Source organism: Pleurodeles waltl, chromosome 12 (genome assembly GCF_031143425.1).
Source record: "Pleurodeles waltl isolate 20211129_DDA chromosome 12, aPleWal1.hap1.20221129, whole genome shotgun sequence".
Classification (NCBI taxonomy): Eukaryota; Metazoa; Chordata; class Amphibia; order Caudata; family Salamandridae; genus Pleurodeles; species Pleurodeles waltl.
Genome location: NC_090451.1, coordinates 286,665,675 through 286,688,175, shown reverse-complemented (window position 1 = coordinate 286,688,175; position 22,501 = coordinate 286,665,675). Strand labels below are relative to the sequence as shown.

General features: G+C 44.0%; 1 protein-coding gene across 3 annotated transcripts in view; it reads right to left on the bottom strand.

Annotated features, from left to right (window-relative positions):
* The window catches only part of LOC138267357 (dipeptidase 2-like), a 527,669-nt gene extending 505,430 nt beyond the window's left edge, over positions 1-22,239 (bottom strand). For 2 of the 3 annotated variants that reach the window (XM_069216257.1, XM_069216255.1), the window contains exon 1: positions 21,852-22,237. The gene's annotated coding sequence lies outside the window, so the exon portion shown is untranslated. Of the gene's footprint in view, positions 1-21,851 lie in introns of all 3 variants that reach the window. The other variant, XM_069216259.1, reaches the window with a different exon arrangement.
* Positions 22,240-22,501: the final 262 nt, after the last annotated feature.

The window sequence follows — 22,501 nt, the reverse complement described above, 5'->3', positions numbered from 1 at the left end:
TATTGGGATTTATATTTCGGTGGATGGGATATCCGCCACTATTATAAATCAGGCCCCTAGTCAAAAGAAATACTCATTTGAGAAGATGCTTTTTTCCAAAATAATCTGTAAGTCTTACATAGTACACTCTAAAATGTAGATCTCAAGAGTGAATAAAAAGTCAAGCACTTAACTTAAATCTAAGCTGAGTTAAGAAAGCAGCGGAATTCCACAGGAATCGTAATATGCATGTGAAATGAGTTGCCATTTGTTTTTTCTCTGTTTAACAAAAGTGTGCCAGAACTGTGACACTAAATACTGCAATACATTCCACTAGCTGTGACTAAAACTACGGGCCTGCTCTATACAATTAAAATGTAAAAAACAAGGAGCAAGCCTAGAAGTAATCTCATAGTGGGACCTGCTCACTGCACTACCCTCTCAAAGGGGAGGCAGCAGACTTCCAGATGATGTTATCTTGTTTCCTAGGTCAGGAGGTCTAGCTGTTCAAATGTCAAAGTACTCTGTAGCTACAAACAAAATATATTGCTGGATAAAATCCAGAAGGATGGCTGGGAAAAATGCTACAACAACTCACATATTGTTTGAATTGCGTCTTTACAAAACAATTTCATGATGATTGCCTAATAAGGACATTGCAGAAGCTCTTTGTGCAGTGGAAGTAAAGGTCACTCAAAAAGATTATATTTGCCTATCCATATTAAACGCAAATGACCTTACTGAACAGGTAGTAATGTGCATTTTTCCGTTTCAAATTTTAAAATCACAATTCTTAAATATCAAGAAATCTTGCAAGAAGCAAATAGTTGGACTCTAGGCACAGTTTTTATGTCAGGCAAATAGCTGTTTTAGCGGTATTGCCTACTTCAGAAACTTCAGTAGCCCATTCACCCCTGGTTTCTGCTTTTCTCCCCCGCTTGGCTCCTTGTTTCTAGGGACACTGGTTCCTTCCTCGGAGCCCCCTGTTCGAGCCTTCGTCTTGCCTACTGTTCATCTCACTGGAGTGGCACTCAAAGTCTCCCCCGCCCTGAGTTTTCTCCCTGCAGTGAAGGTGTGTGTACTTAGGGACTTCCTTTGGTAGTGTTAATGTCACGGGGTTTGTTTAGTTACTGGAGTTTTGTTTTCTTGATTTTGTTATTCTTAATTTTGCCTAGGCGCTGACACTCAGATCGCCGTCCAGCTCCCAACTTATTGGCCTGCCCCACCCCGCCTCCATCATAGCCCTACCTACACCCAGGACTACTTATGGAGGCCGCTGCATAGCTCCATTAGTAGCCCATTGACCGCTAGTCTTTGAGCCACTACTCTGCCTTATTCCTCATTTTTAGGGACCCTGCTTCCTTCCTCGGAGTGCCCTATTTGAGCCTGCAGCTCACCTGTTGTTCATCTCACTGCAGCGGCACTCGAGGTCTCCCCGGCCCTGAGTGCACTCTGTGCATCGTAGGTGCTTGTCCTTAGGGACTTGGTTTGGTAGTGTTCATTTCAAGAGTTTTGTTTAGCTAATGGAGTTTTGTTTTCCTAATTTTGTTATTCTTTTTTTTGCCAAGGTGCTTGCCCTCAGTTCACCCGTAGCATCCCACATCACATCTGCCTTTTACGCCCCCGCCTACCTCACAGTCCTCACTCATCCCCAGGAATACCTATGAAGGCTGCTGCAGGACTCCATCAGAAACCCATTGACCCCTGGTCTCTGCCTCACTCCCCCACCTGGCTGCTTGTTTCCAAGAACCCTGCTTCCTTCATTGGAGCCCTGGTCTCCCTGGGCCTGAGTGCACTCCCTGCAGCATAGGTGCATGTCCTTAGGGACTTGGTTTGGTAGTGTTCCATTCATGAGTTTTGTTTAGTTACTGAAGTTTTGTTTTCTTCATTTTGTTATTCTTAATTTTGCCAAAGTGCTTGCTGTCAGTTCGTCCCTAGCTTCCTGCTCCTGCCCTTTATGCCGCACCGCCTCATGCACAGCCCCCAGGACTACTTATGGAGGCTGCTGCAGGGCTCCATCAGTAGCCCATTCACCCCTGCTCTTTGTTTCCAGGAACCCTGCCTACTTCCTTGGAGCCCCCCGTTTGAGCATTCAGCTCACCTTGTGTCCATCTCACTGGAGGGGCACTTATGGTCTTCCTGGCCCTGAGTGCACTCCCTGCAGTGTAGGTTCGTGTCCTCAGGGACTTGGTTTGGTAGTGTTAATTTCAAGGGTACTGTTTAGTTACTGGAGTTTTTTTTTTTGTAATCTTGTTAATCTTAAATGTGCCTAGGCGCTCCCCTTTAGTTTGCCGTTCCACTTCCCAACTTTTTCACTCAGCGTCGCCCCTGCACAGCCCGTCCACCCTCAGGACATCTTATGGAGGCCACTAAGTGCTCCATCAGTAGGCCATTGACCCATGGTCTCTATGCTGCTCCCCCGCCTGGCTCCTCGGTTCCAGGGACCCTGCTTCCTTCCTTGGAGCCCCCTGTTTGAGCCTGTGGCTCGCCTGCTGTTCATCTCACTGGAGCTGCACTCAAGGTCTCCCCGACCCTGAGTGCGCTCCCTGCAGAGTAGGTTCATGTCCTCGGGGCTTGGTTTGGTAGTCTTAATTTCAAGGGCTTTATTAGTTACTGGAGTTTTGTTCTCTTGATTTTGTTATTCTTAATTTTGCCTTGGCACACACCTTCAGTTGGCCGTATCACTTCCTGCCTTTTTTGCCCCAACTGTCCCCACCTCCTGCACAGCCCGCCCACCCCCAGGGCTACTTATGAGGCCGCTAGGTGGCCACCCTGCTGGAGCATCGAATGCGTGCCAAAGTCAAGTCCATCAGCACCCATTGGTGCCCAGACCTCACCCAGTGTCAGGACCCCTGATCCGCCTACCATCCGATGCTACACCGCCAACAACCTCCTGGCCCTAGATACGGACACCAGAGCAACAACTGCTTCACTGCCACGCTGCGCTCATCCAAGGACCTTTCACCTGGCACCTTAGCTTCGACCTGCACAAGACCCAGCGTGGACGAGCCCAAACTCATACGAGCACCCCTTCAGTGCATCCTGCTCACTGGCCACTCCCTCTGTGAGCACTCCAAAGAGGTCTGGTACACCATCTCCTCGCTCACACCAGACCTGGTCTTCATCACGGAAATTTTTCTAATCTGAAACCGCGAACCCTGACATTGTAACTTCCTCCAGCTACAAGATGCTCCACAAAGACCGCTCAAACAAACACTGTGGAGGAATCGCCATAATCTTCAAGGACACCATCTGTTGTGCCATCACCAATGGCGACCTCACACCCCTCATGAAACACCTCGACTTCCAACTACATACAGATGTCAAGACCACATTTGAGGCTCCCTAGTCTACTGACCACCAGGATCATGCCCAGTCTTCTGCGACGTCAGTCCCAACCTCATAGCCAACCTGGTGATAGACTCCCAGTACTAGATATTGCTCGGTGACTTCAACTTCCACGTCGACAACCCCAAAGACATCAACACCACCACCCTCCTCGAGGACCTCAACAATATCGGATTCACCCAACTAGTCACCACACCCACGCATAAAGCTGGACACACACTTAACACCATCTTCAGATCCAGTAACAGAATCAAGTTCATCCACACCACAGAGCTCACTTGGACCGACCACGCCATAGTCCTCTTCACCTTCGCAGGCAAGGATCAACACATACCCACCACTATCAATGAGACTACTCGCCACAGCTGTGAAAAATCACCAAAACACAATGGACCCTATCCCTCAGCACCTCATAACTGGAAACCTCAGCAGATCTTAACCAAACAGTCTGGAACTTCAACACCTGGATTACCAACTGCACCGACAAAATCACCCCACTGAAACTAACCAAATCCACTAGACCCATGAAACGAGCGAGATGGTACACCCCAAAGCTCAAAACCACCAAGTGTAGTTGCTACCAACTTGAGAAGCAATGACAAGCCTCGAAAGATCGCACCAACAAAGCCACACACAAGACAGCCCTCAGTGAATACCACCAACACATCAAAGATGCCTAGAAACAGCCATCACCAACCGCATCAGCTCCACTGCCAACCACACCAAGGAACTCTTCAAGATCGTCAAGGACTTCACCAACCCTTCTGCCACTGAAAACGCCATCCATCCCTCCCAGGAACTCTGTGGCCCCCTCTCAGACTACTTCCACAGTAGATAATCACAATCTACATCCACCTCAGTCTCATCAACCACAAACAACCAGGAAACGCCAACGGAACACTCACCACCTGGACCCTGCGCACCACTCAGACCACCATGACCATCATGTTGTCCATCCACTCTAGAGCCCCGACTGAACCCTGCCCGTACTATCTCTTCAGCCTCAGAGCCAATCCTATCAGTTTAGAACTCACCAACATCCTTAACACCTCCATGTCCACCGCAACTTTTCCATATGAATGGAAACACGCAGAGGTCAGACCGCTCCTGAAAAAGCCCTCACCTGTCCCCAGCGACCTCAAAAAGTACCGACTAATCTCCCTCCTCCCATTCCCCACCAAAGTACTAGAGGAGGCCATCAACAAAGAAGTCACTGAATACCTGGAACTCAACCAACTCCTCAACTCATCCCAATCTGATTTTCGGTTAAACCACAGCATGGAAACTGCACTTATCACCACCACAGATGACATAAGAGCTCTACTCGATGTGGAGAAGCCATGGGCCAGATCTTTCTCAACCTCTCAGCAGCATTTGACACAGGCTCCACCACACCCTCGTTGATAGACTCCACTCCATTGGCATACCGGTAAATGCCCTCAAATGGGTCACATCCTTCCTATCTGAATGTATACAGAGCATTTGATTGCTCCCTTTCTCCTCCGTACTCAAGGACATTACCTGCTTCATACCCCAGGGACCCTCCCTCATTCCCACCTTGTTCAACATCTATATGATCTCCCTCGTGGACATCGTCAGATAACACAGCCTCAACATAATCTCCTATGCTGACAATACCCAACTCATCCTCCACCTCACCGACGACTCAGCCAATGCCAAAATCAGCTTCTGCATGGCCATGACAGATGAAACCAATTGGATGAGGGACAGCTGCCTCAAGCTCAACTATGACAAAACAGATGTACTGATATTTGGTAACAACCCCTTCACCTGGGATCATAGCTGGTGGTCAATGGAACTCAAACCCACACCCACAACCAAAGCGAGCAATCTCTGCATAATCCTGGACAGACAATTGACAATGAAACACCAAATCAACACGGTCACCTTCATATACTTCTACACTCTCTGCATGCTCCACAAGATCTTTAGATGGATCCCCACCAACTCCAGAAAAACCACCATGTAGGCCCTTGTCACCAGCCGCCTTGACTACTGCAATGCTGTCTACCCTGGATTTCTCACCGAACTCCTCACAAGACTCCGGACCGTTCAGAATAGCATGACCAGGCTCATCCTGAACCTCCCAAAATTAACCCACATCACCTTCCACCTTAGACACCTCCATTGGCTCCCCATCTTGAAGAGATGCCTGTTCAAAACATTCACGCACACCGACTAAGCATTGCATGAACAAGGACCATCCTATATCAACCATTGCATAAACTTCCACCAGCCCAGAAGGCACCTTCGCTTTGCCACACTGGCCCTCGCACACATCCGCCTCATCCTCCAAAGCCACACCAGAGGCCGATCATTCTCCTACACCACCTCCAAGGCCTGGAACTCCTTTCCTTTACATCTCTGAACAGAACAGAGTTCCAGAAAAAGCTCAAGACCTGTTTTTTTTTACAGAGACAAGGCACCAAAGTGCCCAGAGACCCTCAGGAGTGACAGTGCATGCTTTACAAATGAACTGATTGAGTGATTGATTGAGAAACTGCTGACTGGAAGCGTCACCACCAGTTACTTTGTTGCTAGCTTCATTCTAATCTCAGCTCAGCTCCCAGGACAGTCAATGGGAGAATGGACAGTCAGCCTTCTGGACCAACACCATCTTTTCTGTTTATGTTCGAGCCTGCAGCTGGAAGGGAGGAAGCACTGAAAAGAAAACAGTCTGAGCTGCAACTTAACTCTCATTTTTATGGCCCACCAAACTCCTCAGCAGTGGTATTGATATGTAAGTCATGTACTTGTTAACCCTCTCTAGTGTGTCGCAGTATTTCCAGGACAGTGCCCAGACCTTGTGCCTTGCTCCATGGTCTGCAGGGCAGACACTCATACTATTACTGCATGTCCAGTCGCTGAAGTGGTGATAGTGCTGCTTTTTGACTGGAGCATCAGAACAGTCAGATTCCTCCTGGTGGACGTCCCTTGAACCTTGCTACAGGGGATGCTTCTGCCCACCAGGCCCCATATGCTGTCCGGGGACATGTCCTTAGCCCCACCCCATATGCTGCCTTTGGACATTGCCTTAGAGCTAGGTGCTGCATCCTCCACTGCCCTGGCACATTCATTTTAATTGCATGCTTAAGGATGCCACCATACAGAGAACAATAGAGGCTATTTGGTCATGTTTCCAGGTTCTTGAGGACAATAATCAGTATTCCAATCTGAACTGAGACAGTCAGGGCAGGTCTTCCTTAGGATGCACAGTAGTTGCTGCTGTGTGCCAATTGTAGCTTCTTGTTTGATGAGCCAAGCTCTACTCAAAGCCTGATTGTACAGACTCAAACTTACAATGCCTCCTTCACTGCTTGTCTTTGCTCCAGCTCACACCATGTTGCTGATAGTATCCAGTGACCTAATAAAAGTAAAGCTTTCCTTGTTCCTCCCTGTGCAGTATTTAACTTGTCGTGGTGGATGTTGTGAAGTATCACTGTTATCTCCCATTCCATACAGTACATGCCAAACAACCCAAGATGGAGGTTTTTAAACATGTGCCATTAATTCCTGAAAGAAGATCTCAAAAATATGATTATTTATGCATTGCTTTCCAACTGGGGGTGGAGGAATATATAACTTGTGTTTGACTGTCAGTTTAAGGGATGGCACTTGAAGAATCTTTGAGGCTGTTTGTGCTTGAAGATGATGGCATACTCATCCTGGAAGCAACTGCTCATGCACAGGAAGAGACCGTTGCAGTGCTCCAGAAGCAGACGTTGGGCACTTCTTTAGTGCCCATCCCTCCGTGCTGTGTGTGATGTGCCTTTGCAAGGCAAGGTCTGAGAATCCCTGAACAGCAAGCTTAGAAGAGACATGCGCATGGGCAGACTGCCCTCAAAGAGCGAATAGTATTTGGGGGCATGCAAATGTTTGTGAGACCCAGTAGCGCTGCTATTATCAGAAGTACATATCAGGTTTATGGCCGAAGGCAGCAGCCTGTGACTTGCCAGAAATTGTGTATCGGCAGGTCCACTAATGAAAATGGAAAAAAGTTGCTAAAAATACTTGTCCTAGTAGCACTAAAGAGAAGCTGTTGCGAACATAAATACAGGACCTCAGGTCAATGAGGAGGTTATAAACCTGAGACTTTGAGTTGGCCTTCTTGGGGTCAGAACTTCATGCCAGGTAGAAAAAGTCAGCTAAGATCCCTTTTTTTCATGTGTTGCCAAGAAAATAAAATTGCTTTGTATTTAGAGAGTAGGTGTGTCAAAAAGAAAAGTTTGAATAGGACAAAAGATGATGATTCCTTGGAGTTTTATGATGTATTGCATGGGAAGCACTCCCTAGAAGGTGGAATGGTACACCAAACAGCAATAGCATCTGGCTCAAACTTCCAAAGCCCACTTTATGTATATTACAGTAGTGACAACATTTTCTGGAAACATCTATCCATTCAAGCGAAATATAAAATCTGACAGTGATAAAAAAACCTCACCTAATGCCCAGATAGCAGCAGTTGAATGTCACTGCTTTCATCAATTTAACATGTCATGTCACTTCTTTCTTTGCTGGGTCATAATCACTAAGTTAGGAACAACTCACATTGCATACATACAAAATATCAATTAAAAAATATTGGGAAGCAGACACATTAGAAAATAAATATTGTGATATACAAATACCTTGATGCACAACTATCGTTGACAATAATATCATTTTTGAAGTAAGAAACATCAATTTCAATAACATTGGTATTTTTAATATCACTTTCAATAATATAGTGGTAAAATTAATTTTATGTTACTATTGCTTATATAAACGTTATATATATATATTTCATTATAGCTTGTAATTTTAAGTGATTTCAAATTTTTTATTCAATTTTTTATAGCAAATTCTAGTTTGTAGCAGGTTTTTGGGTTGATGGAGGATAGAGTGAAAAGTTAATTAGCTAATAGTAACTATGAATTATTTAATACATTTAATTTAATTTATATATTTGATATTTATTATGAAAGTATGAAATATTGATGTATTTTAATTCTATGCTATTTCAGGCTGTTAAGTTTGTAGGGTTACACGGAGGGAAGTTAAGTAATAATTATCTAATAATTATTTATTAACTATTAAATAATTATTTAATTGATTTTAAATATGTAATTTATGTAATTCTTATCGAGTGCTGTTATATTTTAGTTGTGTGCTGCTAGTTTTGTAGGGTTCTAGTGGGGGAGTTAGTTAAGTCATAATAAGTAATAATGTACAATTATTTAAAAAATGAAATACTGACTTATCTTACTGATATTTTAGTTGGGGGATGCTAGTTTTGTTAGGTGTACAGTGGGACGTTAACTTAATTACATTTAATTAAATAATACTTAATAATTATGGATTATTATTTGTAAATTAATCATTTAATTGAATTCTAAATCTGTAAATTATAACATACTTATTTATTTTAATTATATATTAGTAGTGGTCTGCTAGCTTTCTAGTCTAGGGCTCTAGGTTTGGATGTTAATTAAGTAATAATTTACCAATTAATTACTAAATGTTAAATAATTATATGATATTTAAAATTTGTAAATTATGGAATACTTATTCTGTAATTTATATTTTAGGTGTGGGCTGCTAGGTTTGTAGGGATATAGAGTTGGAAACGAATTAATAATTGAATACTTATTATTTATTAATTGCTAATAAATTATTTTATTGAACATTGTTTATGTCTACATTCATGGTGTTCATTATATATGTAATGTGTAGTACATTCCTTACTCATGTTTAGACTCCATCAACAATAGTAAAGTTACACTCTTTGCATTTCAAAACTGTCCCTACTGTTTTGCTGTTTAGAGTGGGAACAGTAAATCTCACACCTCCAAAATCCAATGCTGTCCCTACTGTTTCACAGACTGGAGTGGAAAATTTTACCGCTCCAAAATTCAGCACTTTCCATGCTGTTGTGCTATTTAGAGTGGGTATAGAACATTTCACCCCTCCAAAGTCCAACACTTTCCCTACCATTGCACAGATTGGAGTGAGAACAGTATATTTTACCCCTCTGAATGTCCAACACTTTCCCTACCACTGCATGAACTGGACTGGAAATGGCATATTTATTGTTCTTAGTCACCAGTAGTTTTCATAACGTTATTTAAATAGAGTTTATACCTTTAATTGTATCATTCTTTGTATTTTACATTATTTGTTTTTATTTATAGAATTATTTTTAAGTTTGTAGTAATTTTTGTCAATGTGTTTTCTGGATTTTTCATTTTTTCTAATTTAATTTATGGTTTCAATTACAAAAATATCAGAGGTGGAAATCAGGAGAACTCAGAATTCAGGAGTCACGTTACATCATTTAATTGAACAGCATATATCCATATCGATTGAACAGTGATGAGGAGCTGGCAATTCATATTGATAGTTAAATAACTGTTCTGTCCCCTGTTCCAACATGTCTGTTGGATGGATTTCCTCTGATGTATTTACCTTGCTTTGATTCCTGCTCTCAGTTGTTAATCTTACATTAGATGATTTCTGTGTAACTTTGTTTTTTCATACTTTCTTTTTATTTGTTTTCCTTTACCACATTGGATCCTACACAGCAGACCTGTTCACCTCATGCCCTGGATGCTCTAACAAGTTTACACAGCTGCAGGTTAGGGCACAGTCTAGGAATTGTGGGGAGCCTTGATATCTTCCCTTCCTTGCCTCCCTTGGGCACTTGCCCTTTCATATTGTCTGAAATCATGTTAATTTATTCTTATCCTGCTGTGGATGTGTCACACTGCAGTATGAAGGAAAATTCTGATTCTCTTTCTCTTTCTTTCTCCCACCCCCGTCTCTATTAGGCACTTGCCCCATTCCATGTTGGTTTCAGTAGGGGATGGGTAGATCAGACATGTCCTTACATTTTTCAGTTTGTGGTATTTATCAGCTGGCTGTGAGTAGTTCAGGTGGTGGCATTTTAGAATGTCATTTTTACATTTTGCAGTTTTTGCTAGTTTTTGCACACACACACCCACTTTACCTATACAGCCATGTTGTCTAGTACACATTTAGCCTTTGGACCTCCCCATCGGAGTTAACTTTTCAGTATTTGATTATTTCATGGATTATTGGATTAATCGTGAGGAACAATGGGCTGTTATGGAAACCAAATAACATTCTTGGACATGCAGGTTGGGTATATGGTATCTCATTTTAGTTGAGCCTGTTTTTGATTAATTCTGTTTTTGATGAATTTTGATTGCGATTATTTAATTGTCGTTATTTGAACTTCTATTAGGTGATGTATTTTCAGTTTTCTGGATTATTTCGATACATGTGCATATTACACTGTATCTGCTGATTTTTTTATGGAACATTGGAGTATTTTTTCCTTGCCCATGACTCTTGTGTACATATACAGTAATTGTCAGCACTATGTCTAGGCTAGGCTATATATATTTTGCAATTGGAGGTATTTCCAATATTTCAGTGCTTCTAGGTTTGATTATGTATACACGTTATTTTTTGTCATGATATTTGCGAACTGATGACCATTTGATTTCTTGTGGGATATCTTCTTTGTCCGTGATCTGTTCTTTTGAGAGCCACAATGTCAATACCACATCATTATGATTATTGCAATGTTTTCATTGAGAGGTAGCCCTAATGAAATTGAGTCACAGTTTTGGAATATTTCTTCCCAGTAATTCCTAGGCAAGCAATCACTTTGTTTTCCCAGGTTAGCCGTGACTTTGTTTTTACAAAAAACAGCTTTGGAATTTGTTTAGATATTGGTGAATGGGTTACTGGCGGGTGGGATATTGGTCACCATTGTGATGGAGTAACCCATCCGCCAACATCTAATTCAGGCCCTTTTTAAAAAAAAAATGCTTTCTATAGATGTTTGAGTTGAATTTAGGTTTACCTTGTATTTTTTAAGTTTTGCGTCATCCCAGCTTTCCAGTCCACCATGGTTTCCATTTGTGTGGCGAAAGCTTCAGGTATTGCAGCTATCCCACTTCCGGTTTTGCCACTACAGCGAAGTTAAGCAGCTGCTCACTTCCTGTTGGCTATTTAATGCCGATATTGGCACGAACACACAGCCAGTAATTCATAGGCAAGCGGTCACTTTGTTTTTACAACAGACAAACTCTAGGGCTCATTATGAGTTTGGTGGTCCCAGTGCAGGACCACCAACCTCCCCCCACCCGATTACAAGGTTTGCGTCCGCCTGACATGGCTGACAAGCAGAAACTTTGCAATAGAGCATTCCCGCCAGTCAAACCGACAGGAACAGTGCTACGAGATAGCACTTGACTCCATTAGAGGAGTCATGTGCTCTCTCGTAGCACAGAGGAGGCCGACTAGCACCCTCAGAATGTGCATTGTCTGCACCATGTGGCCCCCTGCACTTGTTTTCATGGTGGGAAACTGCAGTTATAGCTACCCTACTTCCTGTTTTGCCGCTACAGAGGAGTTCTTTAGTTTAGCTGCTGAAATTCTGTTGGCTATTTAATGCTGATGCCTCCACCCACGAACAGCAGGCATGCCAAAGGCAATCTTGGCTGTGCCCATCCACACCCAACAGTTGCCAGGAGCCAGGACCCCTGCCTCTTTTACATCTGAAGTCAGGGACCCTGCTAGAAGTATTTACTCTTTTGAACAGCTACTTAATATAAACAATCTTTATAGAGTTGTCATTTATTCCGGCACTTTATGCACTGTTGCCTTTCCACCATCACCAGAAGGCCCTGATTCCTGAAGAAACTACAATTTTCAGTGCCTCCACAATACTTGGGGTGATATGTGCGTGCCTATGTTGCCGGTCAGAAGTCACCCCTTTACCTTCCCAGGCCCAGACTCCTCTGCATTTAGACAGCCTTCTTTGTAATGTTAGATCTCTGACAAGCACACAACTGAAATCTGGGATCTGTTTTCCTCACTGTCACCTGAAGTTGGTTTCCTTACTGAAACCTGGTTAAGTCCCATCACTCTATCAGCTCTGTTGCTGGTTCTCCTGGATAACAATGGCATACTTAGGCTGGACAGAGACAGCAGGACAGGTAGTGGAATGTTGATGGTGTTAAAGATACTCTTACTTCTGATATATAGACACTTCACATTGATTGGGCTGAGATTTGTATTTTTAAGCTTGAACTCTCTCCCAGCCATTGCTGGAAAACAGCCCTAGTATATCGCCCTCCTGGGCCCAAAAAAGATTTTATCCACTGCGTTATGTAATACATTGCAAAACAAGTTTTAGCATTTCAACAATTTCTTTTACTTGGAGATTTTAACTTTCATGGTGAGGGCTCCTTAAATGTGGCTGTGGCATAATTGATTTCTGATTTAGTATTGATTGGTTCTTATCAGAAAGTCAAAGAACCCACCCACGCAGCAGTGCATATGCTGGATCTAATTTTTACAAACTCAGCATCTTTGACAAGCGAACCCCCAATCTCTGCTCTGGATGGATCACTCCCTAATCCGTTTCTAGATTTCTAAGAAATTAGGAATGAAAAAACTAAAACAGTCACTAAAAATATATCAAGATCCTGGCATAATGTCACTCCTGAGTCTTTTGCAAAATTGTATGAGTTTAATGCTGTGTCTGCTGATCTAGACATGGACCAAGCACTACTACACTATCACAGAGCCTTAATCGTGGCACTTGATAAGGTTGCCCCCCTAAAATCCTGTTCCTCATCTAAACATGAAACCCATGACCATGGTATATGTCAGATTTGAAATCTTAGAAAGCCTCCTGCAAAAGACTGGAGAGATAATGGCATAGGACACGTAATTCATTTGATAAAGAGGCATATAGAGCAGCCTTAACGACGTACTACCAGAATATATCAAAAAAGCCCATAAGTGTCACACCTCTAACCAATTTAGTCAGGCTAGTAACCCATCAAAAGAGTTACTTAAAGTACTTAATGCTTTTGTCAACCCCCAGGGCCTGCTCACAAGAAATAGACGCATCACAAGCGCTATCTGACTATCGCTTGTCAATTATTTTGAAGAAAAAATTAAATTGATCTACCAGAACTCCCCTAGCTCATCAAAACAAGTCTGTGAAGAGACCAATTTGAATGTACCCCTTTCTAATTCTACCACAAACTTAAGCAAGCTTAGTACTTCACTACCAGAGTCAATGCAGAAAGCACGTGATACAGAAAATCAGTTTCCCCTTTGAATAAATATCCGCCAGGACCTTTGTTATCCTGTCTGATCAGCTTGCTCCCATTGTATGCTCTTTGTTTTACTCATCTGTTTATACTGGGATGGTTCTCTGAGTCTGGAAAGAGGTCCAGGTCATGCTGATCCAAAAAAAAAAGCCAATCTGTCTCCTATGAATTTAACTGTCAACTAATTTCACTGCTTCCTCTATTAGGTAACATGTTGGAAGGTCTAGTTAATAAGCAACTTATGGACTTATCTTGAGGTCAATAAGATTCTGGTGCCATCACAATCTGGGTTCAGGCTTTCAAGAGCACAGAGATAACCAAGGTAGTAATCACTGATCATAATAGATGCTCTCTTGATGACAACATTACATCTTTGATACTGAGTTTCATCCCAGGCTGATACATAGGCTTTAGGAGATTGGAATATAGGGCTTAGCGCTAAAATGATTTGAGGATTTTCTTACCAATAGAACCCAAACAATCATTCTGGGATTCTTATAAATCTTGTACGATGAAACTGGACAAGAGGGTGCCACTAGGCTTTTCTTAGTCCTGCACTCTAACATTGATGTGGTCTCACTGGTGTAAATCACTAAAGTCTTTGGTTTTTTAAATAATATCTTATGCTGATGATACACAGCAATAATCTCCTTTGACAAAGATTTGGCCAAAGCGAAAATATGTTGTTCAGCCTGGATGAAAGTAAAACTGAGATTATGCTGTTTAGCAAGGCACACCAGTATTGGGCCTCCAACTGGTGGCCTCCTAAACTTGGCGCAGTTCTGATTCCCAAACAATAAGGTAAGAACCTAGCTGTCCATTTGGACAAAACCTCTCTATGGAAGAGCAGGTCTCATCAATTATTGGCACTGCTTTCACATGATGCTTCTGCTTTGCAGTGCAGTGTGTGTGTGTGTAGTTTTAAACTGCCAATTCAACCCGGAAAGTGTACCACCTTGCCAGGCCCAAAGCTTCCCTTTTTGTACATGTAAGGCATCCCTAAGGGAGGCCTTAAGAAGCCATATGGGCAGATGCAGTATTTGTTAAATGAAGGACATGTACTGATGTGTTTTGCATGTCCTGACAGTGAAATAGTGCCAAATTGTTTTTTTCACTGTTGCAAGGCCTGTCTCTCTTGTAGGTTAATATGGGGATTGCCTTTAAATATCTTGTACATGCATTTTCCCATTCATTGGGAGCAGATAGAGACATAGAGTTTGGGGTCTCTGAACTCACAATTTAAAAATACACCTTTGGTAAAGTTGGTTTTTAGAATGTCAGTTTGAAAATGCCATTTTTTAGAAAGTGGGCATACTCTTGCTTAATCATTCTGGCTTCTGCCCGCTTGTGTAATCCATGTCTAAGTCAGACTAACAGTTGGGTAGGTGTGAATTCCCTCTAGACAGTGACATAAAGGGAGCTGGAGTGTAGCCTCATATCCTGATGAGTCTCCTGGGCTAGACTGGAGAGAGAGCAGCTGCCACTTACACCTGAAATGGCTGTGCCTTTCCTCACACAATGCAGTCTCCAACCCCCAAGTGTGTGTCTGGGGCCAGGCCTGGGCAAAGCAGGATTCTTTGAAGCTTGCCTTTTTCAAAGACAGAACGGAGTATAAGTAGTTGACCCAAAACCCCAGAATTTTAAAACACTTCTGGATCAAGAGGAACCTCTGCTATGAGAAGAGCTGCTCCCTCTGCATATTTAATTAAAGCCCTGGGGAGGTGGCAGTCCCCGGAGCAGCAGGAGGGGGACAGGAGGCCCCCTGCCTTTTTAAGCAAATGCCCTATGTGTAGGAAAATGCCACTGTTGGCATGGTTACCCCCTAACGTTTTGCCTTTTGTTGATGCCAGCTTTGATGTGTGCTGGGAACCTGCTTACCAGGATCCAGCACCAGCGTTCTTTAGCTAAAGCTGTATCTTTGTCTCCACAACTGGCACAGCCCTGACACACAGTTAAGTCCCTTGTAAAAGGTACCCTTGGTACCAAGGGCCCTGTGGCCAGGAAGGACTCTAAGGGCTGCAGCATGTATTATGCCAGTCTGGGGACCCCTCACTCAGCACATGCACACTACCTCACAGCTTGTGTGTGCTGGTGGGGAGAAAAAGACTAAGTAGACATGGCACTCCCCTCAGAGTGCCATGCCCACAACCCACTGCCTGTTGTATAGGTAAGTCACCCCTCTAGCAGGCCATACAGCCCTAAGGCAGGGTGCACTATACCACAGGTGAGGGCATAGCTGCATGAGCACTATGCCCCTACAATGTCTAAGCCATTTTTTAGACATTGTAAGTGCAAGGTAGCTATATTGAGTATATGGTCTGGGAGTTTGTCAGAAACTAACTCCACAGATCCATAATGGCGAAACTGAATACTGGGAAGTTTGGTATCAAACTTCTCAGCACAATAAACCCACACTAATGCCAGTGTGGGATTTATTGAGAAATGCACACAGAGGGTATCTTAGAGATGCCCCCTGCATGCCAGCCTAACTGCTAGTGCTAGGCTGACCGGTCTCTGCCAGCCTGCCACTTCCAGACAAGTTTCTGGCCACATGGGGTGAGTGCCTTTGTGCACTCTGTGACCAGGAACAAAGCCTGTCCAGGGTGGAGGTGCTTCACACCTCCACCTGCAGGAACTGTAACGCCTGGCGGTGAGCCTCAAGGGCTCAAGCTTGGTGTTACAGCATCCCAGGGCACCCCAGCTAGTGGAGAAGCCCGCCCCCCCGGACACAGCCCCCACTTTTGGTGGCACGACCGGGGAGATAATGAGAAAAACAAGGAGGAGTCACCCCCTCAGCCAGGTCCACCCCTAAGGTGACCAGAGCTGAAGTGACCCCATCTTGGAAAATCCTCCATCTTGTTTTGGAGGATTTAGCCCAATAGGAATAGGGATGTGCCCACCTCCCCAAAGGGAGGAGGCACAAGGAGGGTGTAGCCACCCCCACGGACAGTAGCCATTGGCTAATACCCACCAGCCCTAACACACCCCTAAATTTAGTATTTAGGGGCAACCCTGAACCCAGAAAATAAGATTCCTGATGACCTACAAAGAAGAAGGATTGCCTAGCTGAAAAACCCTGCAGAGAAAAAGGAAGACGACAACTGCTTTGGCCCCAGCCCTACCGGCCTGTCTCCAACTTCAGAGAACCTGCACCAGCGACGCATCCTGCTGGCCCAGTGACCTCTGCTGACTCAGAGGACTGCCCTGCAACTACAAAGGATCAAGAACTTCCATGGACAGTGGACCTGTCCAACCGAGAAAGAAGAAACCATCCTTAAAGTGACTCTCACCTCACTCCAGAAGCGTGAGTCCCCACCACTCTGTACCCGTCGCCCCAGGCCCGTGTCCAGAGATACCAACAACCCAGAGAGGATCCCCAGGCAACTCTGACGACGTGTTTACCCTGGGCTACCCTCTCTGCACCCCCACGATGATGCCTGCAGAGGGAATCCTGACGACCCCCTGAACCGCGGCTGCCCGGTACAAGGATATCCGATACCTGGAGAAGCACTGTACCTGAAGCCCCCAGGCCTGTGAGAAACTGACCACTGGTGCAGCAGTGACCAGCAGTCGGCCCTCACCCTTGCCCAGTTGGTGGCTAGCCCGAGAAGCCCCCCTGTGCCCTGCCGGCAACGTCTGAGTGACCCCCGTGTCAGTCCATTGAATCCTACTGTAAACCCGATGCACTGTTTGCCCACTGCATCCTGCCGCCCCTGTGCCACTGAGGGTGATTTTTCTGTGCCTACTGGGGGCCCCCAGTGCTCTACTAAATGCCCCTGGTCTGCCCCCGAGGATGCGGGTACTTACCTGCCATCAGACCAGGACCGAGCACCACCTCTCTCCATAGGCGCCCATATTATGTTGGCTCCTCTTTGGCTTCTGCACCTGACCTGCCCTGTGTTGCTGGTGCTGGGTGTTTGGGGTTGACTTGAACCCCCAAGGGTGGGCTACCTATGTTCCAGAGACTGTACTTGTAAGTGCTTTACTTACTGTATTAACCAAACTGTACTTATCTCCCCCAGGAAGTGTTAACATTTTCAGTGTCCACTTTTAAAATAGCTTATTGCCATTTTATGAAAAGCTGTGTGCATTACTGTTTTGGTTCAAAGTTCTAACTATACCTATGCAAAGTACCTTACATTTAATGTAATTACCTGCAATTTGACTCTTGTGGTTCTAAAATAAATTAATAAAATAATATTTTTCTATATAACAACCTATTGGCCTGGAGTTGAGTGTGTGTTCTCATTTATTGCTTGAGTGTGTACAACAAATGCTTAACACTACCCTCTGATAAGCCTAACTGCTCGACCACTCTTACAAAAATAGAGCATTAGTTTTATCTATTATTGCCTCTGTCAATCCTCTTGGGAAACCCCTGGACTCTGTGCACACTATGGCCCTCATTACAACCCTGGCGGTCGGTGGAGAAGTGGCGGTAATACCCCAAACAGGGCGGTGGTAAAAAAATCAGAATTACAAGCATGGCGTTGACCGCCATGCAAAACCGCCACTTCTCCACTCCGACCGCCAAGGTGGTAAAGACCACTGGGCTGGAGACTTTGGTCTACAGCCCGACGGCCATCACTACAACGCCAGCGGTATCACGACCCCGCATACCACCATGGATTTCGTAGTGTTCTATACCACCACGAAATCCATGGCGGTAGGCACTATCAGTGCCAGGGAATACGTTCCCTGGCACTGATAAGGGTCTCCCTCACCCCCTCCCCATCCCCAGAGTCCTCACCCCAAACCCATAACCCCCCTACCACCCCCAAATGTGGTAGGACCCCCTTCCCCACACCCCCCCAATATTGACACACACATACTCCTACATGCACACTCACACAACAACTACACATACACATAAACACAGACATACACAGACATTTTCCATACACACAACACACACCCCCGCATGCATACACACACTCACACACCCCCTCTACACACTCACACGCACCGCCCCATGCACGCACACAACACCCCCCCCGCCCCCCTCCCCTGGTCCAGTGATCCTCCGGGAGGGAACAGTATCCATGGGGGCTGCTCCGCTGCCAGCTCCCTGTCACCAGAACACCGCCAAACGGAATCATGGGTTGTGATTCGGTGGGCTGTGTTCTGATGACGTGGCAGTGGAGTTGGAGCAGCCTCCACTTCACTGCCGACCGCCAGTATGGCTGCTGGCGGCTCTCCATCCAGAAAAGGGCAGAGGGCTGCCAACAGTCATGATACGCTGTGCGGAAAACCACCTGCACTGGCGGTCTGCAGCACGGCGGTACCTCGGCGGTCTTGGTTAAAAACCGCCGATGTTGAAATGAGGCCCTATATCTCATTTTGATATAGTATATACAGAGCCAGCTTCCTACACCCCGGGACTTGGCCCACCATGGGGGCTTTATAATAACAAAGCACGGGAGCCTACACTTTGCTTTTTTTTATTTTAGGGCAGATCCCCGGATCCACTGCGAATCCATCTGTAAATTAAAAAAAAGCTTTGTCGCTCTGGGGGGTGTGGGGGAGTCCCTTTGGGACAGAGTGTTTGTACCCTGGCCCCTTTCCTTTACTTTTTTTTACCTTTTTTCTGGGACTCAGCTTTGCAGAGTCCCAAGATGGCGGACCACACTTCAACGGCTGTTGAAGTGTTATCAGGCAATCAGATTTACAGACGAGATCGGGAGGAGTCACGAATCCTTTGCATCCTTATATATACAAAGTCAAGTCAAGACTTGATATATACAAATTTGTTTTCCACTTAATTTCTCAAAAACTATTGAACAGAATAACTCAAAAAACAAAAAAGCACGCTTTCTGGACCAGGACCTACCTTTCTGCCAGGTTTGGTGTAATTCCGGCTCGTAGTTTCAGCACTATTGCTGTTAAAAATCCCTATTGAAAAATGAATGGGAAAAATGTGTTTTGGGGATCCTCCCTTTTTCTCAGCCCATTCTGGATGAATCACCCCAAAACTTTCCAGACTGCAGCTGACGTGACTGGCAAATTATTTTGAAAGGTTTCGTGAAGATTTGTCAAGCAGCGCCAAAGATATAAGCAAGTCAAAATATGCTTTTTATACAGAAACTATGTCCTAACTATAACTACCTAGTTATGACTCCTGCCACACAACGCCGAAGGCCACGTGTGGCACAGGGTTGGGTGCTTTTAGAGGATTGGCCACAGGGCCAGGCTGCAGGCTAACCCTGTGGCCAACTCCCACCGTGCATGGCCAGAGACCATACATGGCACAGGATTGAGCACTTATAGGGGGTAGGCCACGTGGTCTGGCTGCGGGCCAGGTCCTGCAGTTAACCCCCACTGCACACAGCTAAAGGCTGTGTGTGCCATGGTTGGATAAACGTAAAATAATTAAAGTTAGTTAGCATGAAAAAAAACATAGAAATTCACTGAAAAATCTAAGGTTACAGGGGTGTTCTAGTTAAGAATTAGAATAAACAAAAAACATAGAAATTCACTTCAAAATTATGGTTACAGGGAATTTATAGTTAGGTTCACACTTTACTTGCACAAGACCACAGAAATTCAGTAGTTATGGTTATTTCAAAAAACTGTAACTCATGCCGTAAGGTAACTATAACTCACGCCCTGGCCATGCACTGCTAATTACCTGGGATATTACATCACTGATGACATCTTCTATGACATCATTGATAATATTACTATTTTTCTAAATGAAATTAAATTAATGAAGATAGCAGTTGTTAATGGATTTGATAGTGAATTTCACCGTTTTAGATATCCTTCAAATTTTCATGTTTCATCGTGGTCAGCCCAGCTAGTTGTCAGTAGAAACAGGCAATCATCAAATGTTTAATGCTGGTATTTCACAACAATTCAACTTCCTACTTTTCTCGAAACCTTTGTAGTTTTGTCCTGTCACTGTTCATCTCAATCATATATCCACCCCCAAACACCATAAATTCAATTGTGGATCTAGCCCTTACAACTTCTTGCAAGCAATCACACAAATCCCTCCGTAGCGAACTTCATACTGAACTGTCCTGTATTTATAAAAACATATTTTATATAGCTCTTCTCACTGCTCTTTGCGGACAAGGACTGTTAATAACAGGGGCGAATATTACCAATTTTAACGGGACTCAGTTTAATGGCTGTATTCACGAATGGCGGATTGAGTCAGCGTTTTCAAACTTGAATTAATGATCTGCAGATAACCCTAGTGGTGTCAACCTGTTTACAACAAGGTCCATTGAAATTATGTGCAAGACCAAATAATGTGGTAAAGTTAACTAAATTATACAGCAAGAAAATTCAAATTATACAGCGTAATGTGGTACATTTGTGGTTGTATCATTTCGACATTCTTGCACATGACAGCACTGTCTGGGCAAAAATCTAATTTCATCAATTCCAGTTTAACATTCAAATAAAGTAATAACCTATTGAAAGATGACCTGTCAACTTTAGCTAAGGACCTTCCACTGTGTGGAAATGCGTGTCTCCACGTTTTCAGTAACTTTCTATCTGTTTGAGCAAGAAACAACATTTATTTTTGCTAATATCTACAGTTTATGCAGAAGATGCTGAAATATTTGACAAATGTGCAAATCCATAATTAAGCGGAAAACGATGCAGAATATCATAATGACAGTGGCCCTGTATACAACACCCTCAACCAGCCTGCATGTTTGTAAAAAAAAAGTTCTATAAACTTCAGAATCTGCACAGCTAATCCCTCTACTCAGAAGAAATCCATCCCTCTCCCATAAATCCCGACCTATTTTCTGGGCATACCCTTTATCACAAAAAATATATACACATGTATAAATGCTCAATCTGTAATGTTACATCTGACAGTGATATAAAACGATGATATGAGCCCTCCTACACGTAAGGCAGAAATGGCCCCTTGACTGCTGGATGGGTAGTAAAATACATCAATACTTGGGCCGCTGCGCCCACGTGCTTCTTCACCCATTGATGACTACGATATTGGTACAACAGTTCAGTTGTGACATATGGAGGAATGAATTTCCTCAATGCAATTTATAGAAGACGTATTAAACATAGCCTGTCAGTCACGGAAAATCATATTCACTTTCAGGTGGCTATGTTTTTTGTGTAAATTCGGAAATAAGGGTGTCCAAAGATTAGGATGAATTTGTCATGTCTTTAACTCCTTCTAATGCGAAATCACTTTATTTTAAAATCAATCTGGGAATCTCTCAGAATAGCCTGTGATTTGAAAATCTCCACATTATTGTCAAAAAGGCAGAAGTCATTATAAAGAAAATGTTTTTCAAAGCAGCAATTTGTTTAAAGTCAGGCAAAGAGCTATCATCTATTTCCAGTACAAAAACAGAAAACAGCAGACTTAAAACTTACATTCCAGAAGCTGACCGATTTCCTTTTTCCTCTCTCCTTTAAAATCCGAGCCGTGCTCCCAGCAGGAAGTTTGAAGAAACAGAAAGAAATATAAAAACAGCAGATGTTTGGGTGAAATGACGGAAGGATTTGTCAGAATGTATAGAAATGAAGATGCCGATGTGCAAGTTTCCAGCCCTTCGCGTTAGTGACTTGCAAACGTTAACATCCTTTCCCATCTAAATGTTGCAGCCTGGGACAAATTGCCCTTTTCCAGTCAATTGCACTCGACATCAGGAACGTCATTCCCACGACATCCGGTTGAAGGGAGCTTTGGGCTTTACTGGGCGGCCCACTGAGCCGCATCAAAGAAACACATCCTTTAGTACCTTTTCAAAACAAGTAATTTACAGTGGAGTGTGAATTCTTCTGTTCTGAAAGAGGAAGAGAGACCGTGCAATCCGATCTCGTGCGTGCATTTAACTCTGCCCTTTCAGAAACTCAAACATTCCTAGAATAGCTTTTGCACACAGGCCAAAATACAGCAGTCTTTAGAAGCAGAGAAGCTTCTAACACCCTCCTTATTCCAGTGGCGGCCCCTCCTTTAGGGCGGAGGGGCCACGCCCCCCCCCACCCCATGAAGAGTGTCTGTCAGGCTGAACAAAGGTCAG